This window comes from Mus caroli, unplaced genomic scaffold, assembly GCF_978045245.1.
Source record: "Mus caroli unplaced genomic scaffold, Mus_caroli_1 scaffold_15, whole genome shotgun sequence".
NCBI lineage: Eukaryota > Metazoa > Chordata > Mammalia > Rodentia > Muridae > Mus > Mus caroli.
Window position 1 is genome coordinate 43,699,638 of NW_028227270.1, and position 18,397 is coordinate 43,718,034.

General features: G+C 39.7%; 1 protein-coding gene across 7 annotated transcripts in view; it reads right to left on the reverse strand.

The window, feature by feature from the left end:
* Positions 1 to 18,397, reverse strand: part of Arb2a (ARB2 cotranscriptional regulator A) — a 475,504-nt gene that overhangs the window by 403,611 nt on the left and 53,496 nt on the right. The window lies entirely within an intron of this gene.

Here is an 18,397-nt window from a genome sequence, read left to right on the forward strand (position 1 = left end):
GGATTTTGGGACTGCTGGTGAGTGGAACACAGCTTCTGCTCCAGTCCAATCACGTGGGACCTGAGACTGCTCTGGTTGGGGAGAGAGAAATCTGGCCTACATAGGGCCACAACCCTCTTCCGGTCAGAAAAGCACCGGGGCAGCTGGGGCACAGGGTCGGCTGACACTCGCCAGCTACCCACAACACCCGCCACAGGATCTTAAGACTTCTGGTGAGTGGAGCACAGCTTCTGCTCCAATCCAATTGTGCGGGACCTGAGACTGCATTAGTTAGGGAAGCAGAAACCGGCCTGAGTAGGGCCACAGGCCTCATCAGGTCGGATCAGCGCCAGGGTAGCAGGAGCGCAGGGTTACATGACACCCGCCAGCTACCCACGACCCCCGCCGCAGGATTTTGGGACTGCTGGTGAGTGGAACACAGCTTCTGCTCCAGTCCAATCACACGGGACCTGAGACTGCTCTGGTTGGGGAGAGACAAATCTGGCCTACATAGGGCCACAACCCTCTTCCGGTCAGAAAAGCACCTGGGCAGCTGGGGCGCAGGGTCGGCTGACACTCACCAGCTACCCACAACACCCGCCACAGGATCTTAAGACTTCTGGAGAGTGGAACACAGCTTCTGCTCCAATCCAATTGCAGGCGGGACCAGAGACTGCATTAGTTAGGGAAGCAGAAAACCGGCCTGAGTAGGACAAAAGGCCTCTTCCAGCTGGACCAGCACAGGGGTACCGTCAGCTACCCACGACCCCCGCCGCAGGATTTAGAGACTGCTGGTGAGTGGAACACAGCTTCTGCTCCAATCTTTAAACAGTGACAACGATAACAACTAACCCCAGAGATTACCAGATGGCGAAAGGTAAACGTAATAATCTTACTAACAGAAACCAAGACCACTCACCATCATCAGAACCCAGCACCCCCACTTCGCCCAGTCCAGGGCACCCCAACACACCGGAAAAGCTAGACACGGATTTAAAAGCATATCTCCTGATGATGATAGAGGACTTCAAGAAGGACTTTAATAACACACTTAAAGAAATACAGGAGAACACTGCTAAACAGGCAGAAGACAATAAAGAGGAAGCACAAAAATCCCTTAAAGAATTGCAGGAGAACACTGCTAAAGAGTTACAAATCCTTAAAGAAAAACAGGATAACATAATCAAACAGGTAGAAGTCCTTAATGAAAAACAGGAAAACACATCCAAACAGATGATGGAAATGAACAAAACCATACTAGACCTAAAAAGGGAAGTAGACACAATAAAGAAAACCCAAAATGAGGCAACACTGGAGATAGAAACCCTAGGAAAGAAATCTGGAACCATAGATACGAGCATCAGCAACAGAATACAAGAGATGGAAGAGAGAATCTCAGGTGCAGAAGATTCCATAGAGAACATCAGCACAACAATCAAGGAAAATGTAAAATGCAAAAAGATCATAACTCAAAACATCCAAGAAATACAGGACACAATGAGAAGACCAAACCTACGGATAATAGGAGTGGATGAGAATGAAGATTTTCAACTCAAAGGACCAGCAAACATCTTCAACAAAATTATAGAAGAAAACTTCCCAAATCTAAAGAAAGAGATGCCCATGAACATACAAGAAGCCTACAGAACTCCAAATAGACTGGACCAGAAAAGAAATACCTCCCGACACATTACAATCAGAACAACAAATGCTCTAAATAAAGATAGAATACTAAAAGCAGTAAGAGAAAAAGGCCAAGTAACATATAAAGGCAAGCCTATCAGAATTACACCAGATTTTTCACCAGAGACTATAAAAGCCAGAAGATCCTGGACGGACGTTATACAGACACTAAAAGAACACAAATTCCAGCCCAGGCTACTATACCCAGCCAAACTCTCAATTAACATAGATGGAGAAACCAAAGTATTCCACGACAAAACCAAATTCACACATTATCTCTCCACGAATCCAGCCCTTCAAAGGATAATAACAGAAAAAAACCAATACAAGGACAGGAACCACGCCCTAGAAACAACAAGAAGGTAATCCCTCAACAAACCTAAAAGAAGACAGCCACAAGAACAAAATGCCAACTTTAACAACAAAAATAACAGGAAACAACTATTACTTTTCCTTAATATCTCTTAATATCAATGGACTCAACTCCCCGATAAAAAGACATAGACTAACAAACTGGCTACACAAACAAGACCCAACATTTTGCTGCTTACAGGAAACTCATCTCAGAGAAAAAGATAGACACTACCTCAGAATGAAAGGCTGGAAAACAATTTTCCAAGCAAATGGCATGAAGAAACAAGCTGGAGTAGCCATTCTAATATCTGATAAGATTGACTTCCAACCCAAAGTCATTAAAAAAGACAGGGAGGGACACTTCATACTCATCAAAGGTAAAATCCTCCAAGAGGAACTATCAATCCTGAATATCTATGCTCCAAATGCAAAGGCAGCCACATTCATTAAAGAAACTTTAGTAAATCTCAAAGCACACATTGCACCTCATACAATAATAGTGGGAGACTTCAACACACCACTTTCACCAATGGACAGATCATGGAAACAGAAACTAAACAGGGACACAGTGAAACTAAGAGAAATTATGAATCAAATGGATCTGGCAGATATCTACAGAACATTCTATCCTAAAACAAAAGGATATACCTTCTTCTCAGCACCTCATGGTACCTTCTCCAAAATTGACCGCATAATTGGTCACAAAGCAGGCCTCAACAGATATAAAAATATTGAAATTGTCCCATGCATCCTATCAGATCACCATGGACTAAGGCTGATCTTCAATAACAAAATAAATAATAGAAAGCCAACCTTCACGTGGAAACTGAACAACACTCTTCTCAATGATACCTTGGTCAAGGAAGGAATAAAGAAAGAAATTAAGGACTTTTTAGAGTTCAATGAAAATGAAGCCACAACATACCCAAACTTATGGGACGCAATGAAAGCATTTCTAAGAGGAAAACTCATAGCTCTGAGTGCCTCCAAAAGGAAACTAGAGAGAGCACACATTAGCAGCTTGACAACACACCTAAAAGCACTAGAACAAAAGGAAGCAAATTCACCCAAGAGGAGTAGAAGACAGGAAATAATCAAACTCAGGGGTGAAATCAACCAAGTGGAAACAAGAAAAACTATTCAAAGAATCAACCAATCAAGGAGCTGGTTCTTTGAGAAAATCAACAAGATAGATAAACCCTTAGCCAGACTCACTAGAGGGCACAGGGAAAGCATCCTAATTAACAAAATCAGAAATGAAAAAGGAGACATAACAACAGATCCTGAAGACATCCAAAACACCATCAGATCCTTCTACCAAAGGCTATACTCAACAAAACTGGAGAACCTGGATGAAATGGAGAAGTTCCTAGACAGATACCAGGTACCAAAGTTGAATCAAGATCAGGTTAATGATCTAAACAGCCCTATATCCCCCAAAGAAATAGAAGCAGTCATTAATAGTCTCCCAACTAAAAAAAGCCAAGGACCAGATGGGTTTAGTGCAGAGTTCTATCAGACCTTCAAAGAAGATCTAATCCCAGTTCTTCACAAACTATTCCACAAAATAGAAACAGAAGGTACTCTACCCAACTCATTCTATGAAGCCACAATTACTCTGATACCTAAACCACAAAAAGACCCAACAAAGATAGAAAACTTCAGACCAATATCCCTTATGAATATTGATGCAAAAATCCTCAATAAAGTTCTTGCTAACCAAATCCAAGAACACATTAAATCAATCATCCATCCTGACCAAGTAGGTTTCATCCCAGGGATGCAGGGATGGTTCAATATACGGAAATCCATCAACGTAATCCAGTATATAAACAAACTCAAAGACAAAAACCACATGGTCATCTCCTTAGATGCGGAAAAAGCATTTGACAAGATCCAACACCCATTCATGATAAAAGTCTTGGAAAGATCAGGAATTCAAGGCCCATACCTAAACATGATAAAAGCAATCTACAGCAAACCAGTAGCCAACATCAAAGTAAATGGTCAGAAGCTTGAAGCAATCCCTCTAAAATCAGGGACTAGACAAGGCTGTCCACTTTCTCCATACCTATTCAACATTGTACTTGAAGTCCTAGCCAGAGCAATTCGACAACAAAAGGAGATCAAAGGGATACAAATTGGAAAAGATGAAGTCAAAATATCACTTTTTGCAGATGATATGATAGTATATATGAGTGACCCTAAAAATTCCACCAGAGAACTCCTAAGCCTGATAAACAGCTTCGGTGAAGTAGCTGGATATAAAATTAACTCAAACAAATCAATGGCCTTTCTCTACACAAAGAATAAACAGGCTGAGAAAGAAATTAGGGAAACAACACCCTTCTCAATAGTCACAAATAATATAAAATATCTTGGCGTGACTCTAACTAAGGAAGTGAATGATCTGTATAATAAAAACTTCAAGTCTCTGAAGAAAGAAATTATAGAAGATCTCAGAAGATGGAAAGATCTCCCATGCTCATGGATTGGCAGGATCAACATTGTAAAAATGGCTATCTTGCCAAAAGCAATCTACAGATTCAATGCAATCCCCATCAAAATTCCAAATCAATTCTTCAACGAATTAGAAAGTGCAATCTGCAAATTCATCTGGAATAACAAAAAACCTAGGATAGCAAAAACTCTTCTCAAGGATAAAAGAACCTCTGGTGGAATCACCATGCCGGACCTAAAGCTCTACTACAGAGCAATTGTGATAAAAACTGCATGGTACTGGTATAGTGACAGACAAATAGACCAATGGAATAGAATTGAAGACCCAGAAATGAACCCACACACCTATGGTCACTTGATCTTCGACAAGGGAGCTAAAAACATCCAGTGGAAGAAAGACAGGATTTTCAACAAATGGTGCTGGCACAACTGGTTGTTAACATGTAGAAGAATGCGAATCGATCCATTCCTATCTCCTTGTACTAAGGTCAAGTCTAAGTGGATCAAGGAACTTCACATAAAACCAGAGACACTGAAACTTTAGAGGAGAAAGTGGGGAAAAGCCTTGAAGATATGGGCACAGGGGAAAAATTCCTGAATAGAAAAGTAATGGCTTGTGCTGTAAGATCGAGAATTGACAAGTGGGACCTCATGAAACTACAAAGCTTCTGCAAGGCTAAAGACACCATCAATAAGACAAAAAAACCACCAACAGATTGGGAAAGGATCTTCACCTATCCTAAATCAGATAAGGGACTAATATCCAATATATATAAAGAACTCAAGAAGGTGGACTCCAGAAAGTCAAATAACCCCATTAAAAAATGGGGCTCAGAACTGAACAAAGTATTCTCACCTGAGGAATACCGAATGGCAGAGAAACACCTGAAAAAATGTTCAACATCCTTAATCATCAGGGAAATGCAAATCAAAACAACCCTGAGATTCCACCTCACACCAGTCAGAATGGCTAAGATCAAAAATTCAGGTGACAGCAGATGCTGGCGAGGATGTGGAGAAAGAGGAACACTCCTCCATTGTTGGTGGGATTGCAAGCTTGTACAACCACTCTGGAAATCAGTCTGGCGGTTCCTCAGAAAATTGGACATAGTACTACTGGAGGATCCAGCAATACCTCTCCTGGGCATATATCCAGAAGATGTCCCAACCGGTAAAAAGGACACATGCTCCACTATGTTCATAGCAGCCCTATTTATAATAGCCAGAAGCTGGAAAGAACCCAGATGTCCCTCAACAGAGGAATGGATACAGAAATTATGGTACATTTACACAATGGAGTACTACTCAGCTATTAAAAAGAATGAATTTATGAAATTCCTAGCCAAATGGATGGACCTGGAGGGCATCATCTTGAGTGAAGTAACACAATCACAAAAGAACTCACACAATATGTATTCATTGATAAGTGGATATTAGCCCAAAACTTAGGATACCCAAGATATAAGATACAATTTGATAAACACATGAAACTCAAGAAGAATGAAGACCAAAGTGTGGACACTGTGCACCTTCTTAAAATTGGGAACAAAACACCCAGGGAAGGAGTTACAGAGACAAAGTTCGTAGCTGTGATGAAAGGATGGACCATTTAGAGACTGCTGTAGCCAGGGATCCGTCCCATAATCAGCTTCTAAACGCTGACACCAATGCATACACTAGCAAGATTTTGCTGAAAGGACCCAAATATAGCTGTCTCTTGTGAGACGATGCCGGAGCCTAGCAAACACAGGAGTGGATGTTCACAGTCAGCTATTGGATGTATCACAGGGCTCCCAATGGAGAAGCTAGAGAAAGTACCCAAGGAGCTAAAGGGATCTGCAACCCTATTGTTGGAACAACATGATGTACTAACCAGAACCCCGGAGCTCTTGTCTCTAGCTGCATATGTATCGAAAGATGGCCTAGTCGGCCATCATTGGAAAGAGAGGCCCATTGGACTTGCAAACTTTATATGCCCCAATATAGGGGAATGCCAGGGCCAAAAGAATGGGAATGGGTGGGTAGGGAAGTGGGGGGCGCTATGGGGGACTTTTGGGATAGCATTGGAAATGTAATTGAGGAAAATATGTAATAAAAATATTAAAAATCAAAAAAAAAAAAAAAGAATTACACCAGACTTCTCACCAGAGACTATTAAAGCTAAAATATCCTGAGCAGCTGTTATACAGACCCAAAGAGAACACAAATGCCAGTCCAAGCTACTATAACCAACAAAACTCTCAATCAACATCGATGGAGAAAGTAAGACATTCCATGAAAAAGAAAAAATTTACACCATATCTTTCCACAAATCCAATATTAAAAAGGATAATAGATGTAAAACACCAACACAGGATGGAAACTATACCCTAGAAAAAGTAAGAATGTAATCTTCTTTCAAAAAACCCAAAAGAAGATAGCACACAAATATAAAAATAAAAACAAAAAAACGGGAACAAATAATAACTATTCCTTAATATCTCTTAATATCAATGGACTCAATTCTCTAATAAACAGATGTAGAAAAACAGATTGGATATGTAAACAGGACCCAGCATTTTGCTGTATACAGGAAACACACCTCAGTGTCACAGACAGACACTACCTGAGAGTAAAGGGATGGAAAAAAATTTCCAAGCAAATGGTACCAACAAACAAGCTAAAGTAGCCATTCTAATATTGAATGAAATAGACTTTCAACCAAAAGTTATCAAAAAGAATAAGGAAGAACATTTCATACTCATCAAAGGAAAACTCTACCAAGAAGAAAAGAACTCGCAATTCTGAACATTTATACTCTAAATACAAGGGCACCCACATTTATAAAAGAAACTCTACTAAAGCTCAAAGCACACATTGAACCTCACAATAATAGTAGGAGACTTCAATACCCCCCCCCATCTCATCAATGCACAGATCACAGAAACACACTGAAAATAACAGAAGTTATAGAACAAATGGATTTAACAGATATCTAAAGAACATTTCATCCTAATATATATATTATATATAATATATATATATATATATATTATAACCTTCTCAGCACCTCATGGTACCTTCTCCAAAACTGACCATAAAAATGCTCCCAAAACAGTCCTGAACAGATACAAGAAGACTGAAATAATCCCATGCATCCATTCAGATAAACATGGACTAAGTCTGGTCTTCAATTACAACAAAAACAACAGAAAGCCCATATATGCATGGAAGCTGAACAATGCCCTACTCAGTGATAACTTGTTCAAGGAAGAACTAAACAAAGACATTAAAGACTTTTTAGAATTTAATAAAAATGGAGGCACAACATACCCAAACTTATGGAACACAATGAAAGCAGTGCTAAGAGAAAGACTAAGCTCTGAGTACCTCCAAAAAGAAACAGGAGAGAGCATACACTAGCAGCTCGACAGCAAACCGGAAAGCTCTAGAACAAAAAGAAGCAAATATACGCAAGAAGAGAAGATGGCAGGAAATAATCAAACTCAAGGCTGAAATCAACCAAGTAGAAACAAAAAGAACAAAAAGAACCCCCCCCCCAAAAAAAATCAACAAAACCAGGAGCAGGTTCTTTGAGAAAAATCAACATAATAGATGAACCCTTAGCCAAACTAACAAGAGGGGACAAAGACAGTATCCAAATTAACAAAATCAGAAATGAAAAGGGAGACATAACAAGAGAAACCAAGAATAGATAGGTGTAGTGCATAATTCTACCAGACCTTCAAAGAAGACCTAATACCAATGCTATTCAAACTATTACAGAAAAGAAAAAAAAAAAAAAGAAGAAGAAGAAGAAGGAACACTACCCAATTTATTCTATGAAGCCAAAGATACACTGAGTATTCTCCCTTGGAGATGGAGCAGTTTCCATCTAATCAGGAACCAGTCACCATTTTCTTTCACAGAGGACTTCATAAGAGATAATTTTCTACTTCTATCATGTTTAATGTTCCAAATAGATTTTAAAAACTGGTTGAGTGGATATTACTTTTAGCTTCAGAGTATATCATATATATTTTAGAGGCAATTAACCAATATAAATTATTTTAATGACTTCAAAAATGTAAATAACGAGATATATATTTTTTAAAAATTTCATTAGTCTACTAAAAAAATAAAATATGAAAAAGGGAAACATAACAACAGAAACCAAGAAAATTCAAAAGATCATCAGATCCTACTACAAAAGCCTATACTCAACAAAACTGGAATATAGTCAACATGTAGAAGAGTGCAAATCGATTCATTTTTATCTACTTGTACAAAGCTCAAATCCAAGTGGATCAAGGACCTCTACATAAAACTAAATACACTGAAAGGACTAGAAAAGAAACTAGGAAAGAGCCTCCAACACATGGGCACAGGGGAAAATTTCCTGAACAGAACACCAATGGCTTATTCTCCAAGATCAAGAATTGACAAATGGAACCTCATAAAAATGCAAAGCTTCTGTAAGGCAAAGGATACTGTCAATAGGACAAAACTGCAACCAACAGATTGGGAAAAGTTCTTTTCCAATCCCACATCCAAAGGAAGACTGATATCCAATCTATACAAAGAACTCAGGAAATTAGACTGCATACAATCAAATAACCCTATTTAAAAATAGGGTACAGAGCTAAACAAAGAATTCTCAACTGAAGAAACTTGAATGGTCAAGAAGCACCTAAAGAAATGTTCAACATCCTTAATAATCAGGGAAATGCAAATCAAAACAACCCTGAGATTCCATCTCACACCAATTAGAATGGCTACAATCAAAAACTGAGGTGACAGCACATGCTGGTGAGAATGTGGAGAGAGAGGAACAGTCCTCCATTGTTGATGGGATTACAAGCTGGTACAACCACTCTGAAAATCAGCCTGGCAGTTCCTCAGATAATTGGACATAGTATTACCTGAGGATCCAGATTTACCACTCCTCAGCATATATCCAAATATGCTGCAACATATAACAAGAACAAATGCTCCACTACGTTCATAGCAGCCTTATTTATAATAGCCAGAAGCTGGAAAGAACCCAGATGCCCCTCAACTGAGGAATGGATACAGAAAATGTGCTCTCACATGCTATGCACTCACTGATAAGTGGATATGAGCCCAAAAGCTCAGAATAGGCATGATACAATTCACGGATCACATAAAGCTAAAAATGAAGGGAGACTAAAGTGTGGGTGCTTCATTCCTTCTTAGAAGGGTTAACAAAATACTCACGGGAGCAAATATGGAGACAAAGTATGGAACAGAGACTGAAGAAAAGGCCATTTAGACTTCCCCATCTGAAGATCCATCCCATATACAGTCACCAAATGCCGACACTATTGTGAATGCCAAGAAGTGCATGCTGACAGGAGCCTGATATAGCGGTCTCTTGATAGTCTTTGCCAGAGCCTCACATATACAGAGGCGGATGCTCACAGCCAACCATTGAACTGATCATGGAGTCCCTGATGGAGGAGTTAAAGAAAGGACTGAAGGAGCTGAAGGGGATTGCAACCCCATAGGAAGAACAACAATATCAAACAACCAGAGTTCCCAGGGTCTGAACCACCAACCAAGGAGTACACGTGGAGAGACCCATGGTTCATCCATATATGTAGCAGAGCATGGCCTTGTCAGGCATCATTGGGAGAAGAGGCCCTTGGTCCTGTGAAGCCTCGATGCTACAGTGTAGGGGAATGCGAGGGTGGGGAGTCAGGAGTGGATAGGTGGGTGGTAGCACACCCCCATAGAAGAAGGAGGGTGATGAGATAGGGAGTTTCTGGGGCAGGGGAAATTGGGAAAGGGGATAACATTTGAAATATAAAGAAAATATCCAAGAAAAGAAAGAATCTATAACATGGTACCTCATTTTTTACATTTATTGGTTTACTGTGCATAAAATGGGGTACTGAGTACCACAGTCAGCCTGTGGAGGTCAAAGGGCTGTAATTTGGTTCTGTCCTTCTACCATGCTGTTTCTGAGAATCAAACTTAGGTTTTTAGGCCTAGTGATGAGTGCCTTTTCCTGCCGATTTATGCTGCCTGCCCCACTAGAGACTTGTAGAGAACAATTAGTAATCAAAGTGTAAGTATCAAATAAAATGGCAACTGGTTCAAAGATCTTTTAATCTATGAAAGGAGCCATGCCAGAGAATCCTACCTCCTTTTTCTATGAAACAAGCATTTGAAAAGATTTTTAAGAGTTCCTATACATAATTCAAAGGAAATAAAGGATGCAATTTGTGTTACAGGAAAAATAGTTATACAGGTAGAAGAGAGGACACAAAAATTCCTCAGAAACCAACAGTAGTATTCTTAGGGTGGAAAACTAGTCAGTATGCAGAGAGCAGATCAGTGTTAGAATTTGTACTAAAAAAATTTTAAATTGGTTATCCCTGTATAAGAAAATGTAGCATAGCATAAATGTAGTTTTTAAATTACGAATTATCTATATTTTCTTGTGGAAATAAGTCATTATCTTAAATTAATTGTAAATACTACCTACCCAAATCATCCTGAAGGATAATTATAAAAGAACTAATTTACTACAAATTACTTTTGAGGAGTGTGATTATCTTCCTAAATGCTCAACTTATTTCATATATACAGAGTCTAACATGTTAGGAACAGTCATTTAGAGGATTATAATGAGTAGACTGTCCTAAAAAATTTAAAGATACAACCACATTAAAAATAAAATTGCATATTATATAACTACAATACTATATCTAAAATATTGCAAAACTCCTTTTAACTGTATCATTGGGTCTAAGTTTTCCATGCAAGTCATGTTTTGAATATAGAGTCCCCCAAAAGTTTCATGTGTTGAAGGCTTGTTCCCCAGCTGGTGGATTCCCTCACTGTAAGGTGATAGGGTCTTAAAGGCTCTGACCTAATGAAGAAGTTCTTTCACTGATGAATTAAATTGGATGGCATCTCGAGTAGGTAATAGTACTTTTCAAGGGAAGACGAAGTTGAAATTAACTGGTACTTAGATTAGGTATCTGATGACTACAGCCTTGCAGGAGGCTGTGCCAGACACCAGGAATACTATTTTAATTCATATGAATACAAAAAGCTATTTAGAGAAATGTCCATCTATGTACTGGAGGCTGTCCACTAAGACCTCTGACCTGTCCCAGCTGGAGGATTCAAGCAAAGGGGAAAGGGCACAAGCAGGGAGGGGAAGTGCTGCCACTGCACCTCTGCTCTAGAACCACTGCCCCAGCAGCCACTGTTGTGCCCAGATGCTGCACTGGCCATGCTGAGTAGAGCCAAACAGAGCTGAGCCAGTGCAGGGCTGGTTAGCAAACAGAGTGCAGGGGAACTTCTGGTGGCAAAAGCTTTGGGAGAGCATTCTCTTCCCAAGCAATGTTACAGCTCTTCTGACAGATGCACTCAGACAAACATTACAAAGTGTTTGTAATTCTCACAAACACTTCTTCCTTGTGGATAGGATCTTATATACAGTTCTAGGGTAGGTTAGATCTGACTGCCTATTTGCCTGGCATGAGAGGCCTCAACTACATGAGGAGGGACTTGTGGGTACTGGCCCTATGTGACTGATGGCCGCAATTTACTCTATGGGGGGCTGTGGCTATCTGACAGGGCCTTGGAGTCCTGAGCAGGTGAAGCTCTTACATCCCTTTGGATATCCCAGGCCTCAAGCCCTAGCTCGACCCTACCAGGCTTCCTTTCATGAATCACACACCCCCACATACAGAGAAACATGTTAAACTTAAAAACAAATACAATATATATTGATAGTAAGTACTGGGCTGTCTATTGATGTTATCCAGGCCAAGATCTGAAAAAGTTTCATTAAAATGACATTTATCTAAGAGGTAAGTAACAGCTATGTGAAGATGGAAAAAAGGAAGGGAGGGAGAGGGAGAGAGAGGGAGAGAAGGAAGGAAGGAGGAAGGGAGGGAGGAAAGAAGGAAGAACAATTTATTACAAAGAAAATAAATCATGTTAAGACTGTGAGGAAAATAACTTCAAATTATTCCACCAGTCCATAAAAGCTTGACTAGAGCATACTGAAGAGGATAATTATGCTATCTAGGGCATGAATGCTACATGGGCTGGACAGGCCATATCAAGGAATACAGAATTTATCCTAAACTCATTCAAAAGCAGAACATAGAATGCTTTAAATTTCATGGAAAGATCTGGCAGAATATTAACAGGATGACATTTTCGAGTTCCATACATTTGCCTAAGAATTTCATGATTTCACCTTAAATATATGGGCACAGGGGAAATTTTCCTGAACAGAACACCAATGGTTTATGCTCCAAGATCAAGAATTGACAAATGGGCCGGGTGTGGTGGTGTATGCCTTTAATCCCAGCACTCAGGAAGCAGAGGTAGGAGGATTTCTGAGTTCTTGGCCAGCCTAGTCTATAGAATGAGTTCCAGGATAGCCAGGGCTATACAGAGAAACCCTGTCTCGAGGAAGAAAAAAAAAAAAAAAAGATTGACAAATGGAACCTCATAAAATTGCAAAGCTTCTGTAAGGCAAAGGACACTATCAATAGGACAAAACTGCAACCAACAGATTGGGAAAAGTTCTTTCCCAATCCCATATCCAATAGAGGGCTAATATCTAAAATATACAAAGAACTTAAGAAATTAGACTGCATACAATCAAATAACCCTATTAAAAAACAGGGTACAGAGCTAAACAAAGAATTCTCAACTGAAGAAACTTGAATAGTCAAGAAGCACCTAAAGAAATGTTCAACATCCTTAATAATCAGGGAAATGCAAATCAAAACAACCCTGAGATTCTACCTCACACCAGTCAGAGGAACACTCCTCCATTGTTGGTGGGATTGCACGCTGGTACAACCACTCTGGAAATCTGTCTGGCAGTTCCTTAGATAATTGGACCTAGTATTACCTTAGGTCTGAGATATACCACTCCTCGGCATAAATCCAAATATGCTGCAACATATAACATGGACACATGCTCCACAGGCCCAACAAGCAGCTGACTGAGACACAGGCAGATACTTACACCCAACTTATTAGTTGGGGACCACTGTGGTTGAATTAAAGAAAGGCTGGAAGAAGCTGAGGAGGAGGGTGACCCCATAGGTCACCAGCAGTCTCAACTAACCTGAGATCTCTCAGACACTGAACCACCAACCAGGAAGCACATACCAGGTGGTAGGAGTCCCCCAACACATATCTAGCAGAGCACTGCCTGATCTGGCCTCAGTGAAAGAAAATGTTCCTAACCTTCAACAGACGACATACATTTTTATGAAAACACAAAATAATGTATTTGGGCAATATATGGTGAATTCTTTGCCATTATATTTTTTCATAAATGTATGTATATTGAGCTAATTCTTTAAAAACTGATAAATTAACACATTACCTTAAATGCCAGGATATGGAGAACTGGGCAGTCACACCTTTATTTGTTTATTCAGTTACTCTGTAGGCTCCTTGTCAGTATCAACTATTAGCTTACTTTTAGCAAATACCTGTTACAAATAACTGTTCCTTAATTGCCCTTAGCTATAAAATAGCGCTGTTTATAGCCAAGTTATTATTTTGTTTACCTTACTTGCTCTCCTAACCCACTAATCAAACTCAGCAGGAAACCTCACCTGTTTCTCTCTCATTCTTCAATTTAGAGGTTAAAATCAGGATGGTATTTTTTCAAAATTAGCTAATGAAGGCTTTGGTGTTTTTAAAAATTGCTGACTGCAATGCTTGTTAATGTTATGGAAAAATTAAAATTCTTTGTTACAACTCATAGTGCTATTCATATAGGAAATACGTGTTTCTACCTTTGCTTGCTTATTTAGCTCTACTGTTCTCTCCTAGTTGTATCACACCTATAGTTTATTAATTTTTAACTGGATACTCTGAGAAACAATTGTGAAAACAAAATGATTAAGGCTATTATGATTTAATTAAAACAAATAGTGTAAAGGCATTTTCTAGCTAGCAGATGGAACCTTTAATTAGTGCATGCTCTCCTGGTCACTCTCCCCAATTAAGTGCATGAAGGAAGATTCTCCTGGTCCCTGAATGGGCAGTTTGAATTATTTTGCTCACTCTGAAAAGAGTCCATGAAACATAACATCTAAGTATCATTCCAACAGCCTTCTCCCACCTACCTTTTAGTAGTGACATCTGCAGGCATATTCTATGTGAAGGAGAGAACTAATATAATCTCAGTAGTGAAAGAAAGGATAGGGATAAGAAACTCAAGAGAGCATACACTAGCAGCATGACAGCACACCTAAAAGTTCTAGAACAAAAGGAAGCAAATTCACCCAAGAGGAGTAGAAGGCAGGAATTAATCAAACTCAGGGCTGAGATCAATCAAGAGGAAACAAAAAGAACTATACAAAGAATCAACCAAACCAGGAGCTGGTTCTTTGAGAAAATCAGCAAGATAGATAAACCCTTAGCCAGACTCACTAGAGGGCACAGGACAGTATCCTAATTAACAAAATCAGAAATGAAAAGGAAGACATAACAACAGAACCTGAGAAAATCAAAAAAATCATCAGATCCAACTATAAAAGTCTATATTCAACAAAATTGGAAAACCTGGATGAAATGGACAATTTTCTAGACAGATACCAGGTACCAAAGTTAAATCAAGATCAGATTAATGATCTAAACAGTCCCATATCCCCTAAAGAAGCAGAAACAATCATTAATAGTGCCCCAACCAAAAAAAGCCCAGGACCAGATGGGTTTAGTGCAGAGTTCTATCAGACCTTCAAAGGGATAAGAAAAAGAAAGAGATGCCTAAGCTTTTAAAGTCAGGATGGTGTATGACGTCTGGAATCCATGAAAGTCAAGCAGTCATGCCTTACTAAACTTCTTTATTAATCAGACAGTAAAACCACTCAGTGGTTCAATGAACATATAATCACCATGTGAAGTGTGCACTTTATAAATAGTGCTGAAATGCAAAGAACAAAATGCATCCCATTCCATTTCTCTGAAAGCTAGAGGGCGAGTGTAAAGAACATGCTTAGCTGCTCTTAAAAGGGAAACTACACCAGAACCACAAAGCACCTGTATGATCAGTTATTACCAGACGTTAGTTCAGACACTTGAGAAACAAACAAAAAGCAGCAAACAATCAAAACCCCCTGAAAAATAAGGTGCATAAACTATTCTTTTTCTTGTCATTGTAACAAACTATCAGAAGAGAGGCAGCTTAGGGACGAAAGGCTTCTTGTGACCTCTGGCTTCCAAGTACGGAAGCAATGTTATCCCTGGTGGCAGCAGAAGGAGGCAGACATGCCTCTATAGGTCAAGAAGCAGAATACTAACGATAGCAGGACAGATGCAGGACAGTCCATTAGGCTCTCTTAACCTCAAACTATACTGTCCAGTGAGGCTGCACCTCCAGCTTTTCTACAGTGTTCCAAAGCAGTTCTGGGTAGAAGTAAACATATGAGCCTGTGGAGTTTCATTCACAGTAGCCCCCAGCACTGGGTATACTGTGAAGATCTTATCTAGTTTTGTGACTTGCTAGCACCATCTTCCTAAAACGTTATAAAAGACATTAGAGGACTTGGGTGTGAATGTAATGGAAATAGTTTATATAGTCGTCAAAACTAAGTAGGAACACTACTTTAGCAGGCACATCCTTCAGTGTGGATGCTACAGAACAAAGGAGGGTATTTACACCAGTCTAAAAATCACAACGCACTCCAATGTAGATGATAGACCGTTAAAGTATTAATATAAACCTACCTATTTTCTGGAAACAGAAATGTCTTGGTCCTTGTTGCATGCTAAATGGACTGTCGCTGGTGAAGTAGCTAAAAAGCTATCTTAATTAGGGTTCTATTCCTCTGACAAAACACTGTGACCAAAAGCAACATGAGGAGGAATGGGTTTGTTTCATTCACAATTCTATACAACAGTTCAGAATCAAGAGCACTGAGGGCATGAACCCTTGCAAGGCAGGAACCTGTAAGCAGGAGCTGAAGCAGAGGCGTGGAACAGTACTGCTTACTGGCTTGCTCCTCATGTCTAGCTCAGCCTGCTTTTTTATAGAACCCAGAACCTGATAGGGCCCAGGGATGACACTCCCCACAATAGGCTGGGCCCTCCCACATAAATAATTTTTAAAATGCCCTAAACACTTACCTACAGATCAATCTTGTAGAGGCATTTTCTCAACTGAGGTTTCTCAACTTTCAGATAGTTTGATACGCAATATTAGGTTTGCTGTGTACAATTTTTCTCCTTTCAGTCTCCATTTGTGTACAGTCTTTTAATGATTCCAAAGAGGGGAAGGGAATGGATTGAAAGCTTGGTGATATCAAACTTTTAAAGCAGTGTTATGAAAGGCTGGTGGACTAATAAATATAAAACATTGTACATGTTGTAGGATAGGTGTTTTAAAAGAACATGAGACATGAAGGTGAGAAGGGACATTCTATCACACAAATCAAAGAACACATTGTTAAAGGTTGGACTACACCTCAAGTCCATAGGTGGTACAGCACACAGCTGGCATCATATGCTCTTTGCCTGAGAAGAGTAATAGAAATATAAAACAGTATGACTTTTTTTAAGTTAGAAGATTAATATAGCTCAAACACAGTTGAGCTGGGTAAGTTGAGATGGGACAAGAAATGAAGTAAAAATACCACAGATAGAATGGGTCAAACTACAGAACTCACAGCTCTGAAGGCTTAGAAGTCCATGATCAAGCTGTAGGCTAATCTGGTTCTTGTTGAAGTCCTCCTTTCCTCCCGCCCCAACGCACACCCTGCCCCACCCCACTCCCTCCTACCTTCTCACTGTCCTACATGGTCATCTCTCAAATATAAACTCCTGGAGAGAAAAAAACTCTGCCACTCAATTAGGACCCCATCATGGTATTTACATTTAACTTTAATCATCTCTTTAAGAAGCACATCTCTAAACACAATTTCAAGAAAGATTACATTTTGAATTTGAACTTGGGAACACAATTCAGCACAGAGCAGTAAGAATTACAGTACGCTAACTAAGAGATTATCAAGCTGAAGCTAACTTAATGCAAATGAAGATAGGGAAAGATGCTATGGTAAGAAGTTAAACAAGACATGGCAATTATCAAGGACTGAAGGACTAACACATCTGACTTAAACAACTGAATGAGTGATAGTACTAATTGTTAAACAAAGCAAGCAAGTTCATGTCCAGGCTAAACTCCAGGGACATCTCTGAAATTCCAGGTGCCAGGACAAGCAGACTTGAGAAGTCAGGATGAAAAAATGATGATCTCTTGATAAAGACTCAACCATCACTACAGGGTCCGATTATCTATCCCCTACTTAGAAGCTAATCAGTTTATTACTGTTTTGTGGAAACTCACAAGAGAACAAAACTTATAGGTCAAAGACAATGAAGGTAACTGATTAATCATAGCACAATACCAGCCTATCAGCACTGGTTCCCTAGCCCCTAACTTCTATAGAGGCAATGTAACTAAACAGAGAGAACCTAAAACAAGAATACACAGTTTTGGACTCTTCCAAATGACAGTAAATAGAAAGCAAGCCTGCTCTTTGTATCTCAAAATCTTCATTTACAAATATAACTCTGGCAAAAGGCTCAAGGAAATAGCAGGCCTAGTATTTTGTTGTGTTGTATGGAGGTGATGGTGGTGATGGTGATGGATTTTTGGGATGGGATCTCATTATAGCCTAGAATGGTTTCCAACTTCCTATGAAGCCCAAGCATGGAGGGTAGGCAGCTGCCCAGCTATTGTGCTGCTTTAAGGCTTATTGAATATATAAAGGCTCTGTGGGGGGGGTGGAGAGAGAGAGAGGGGGAGAGGGGGAGAGGGGGAGAGGGGGAGAGGGGGAGAGGGAGAGAGGGAGAGAGGGAGAGAGGGAGAGAGGGAGAGAGGGAGAGAGGGAGAGAGGGAGAGAGAGAGAGAGGGAGAGAG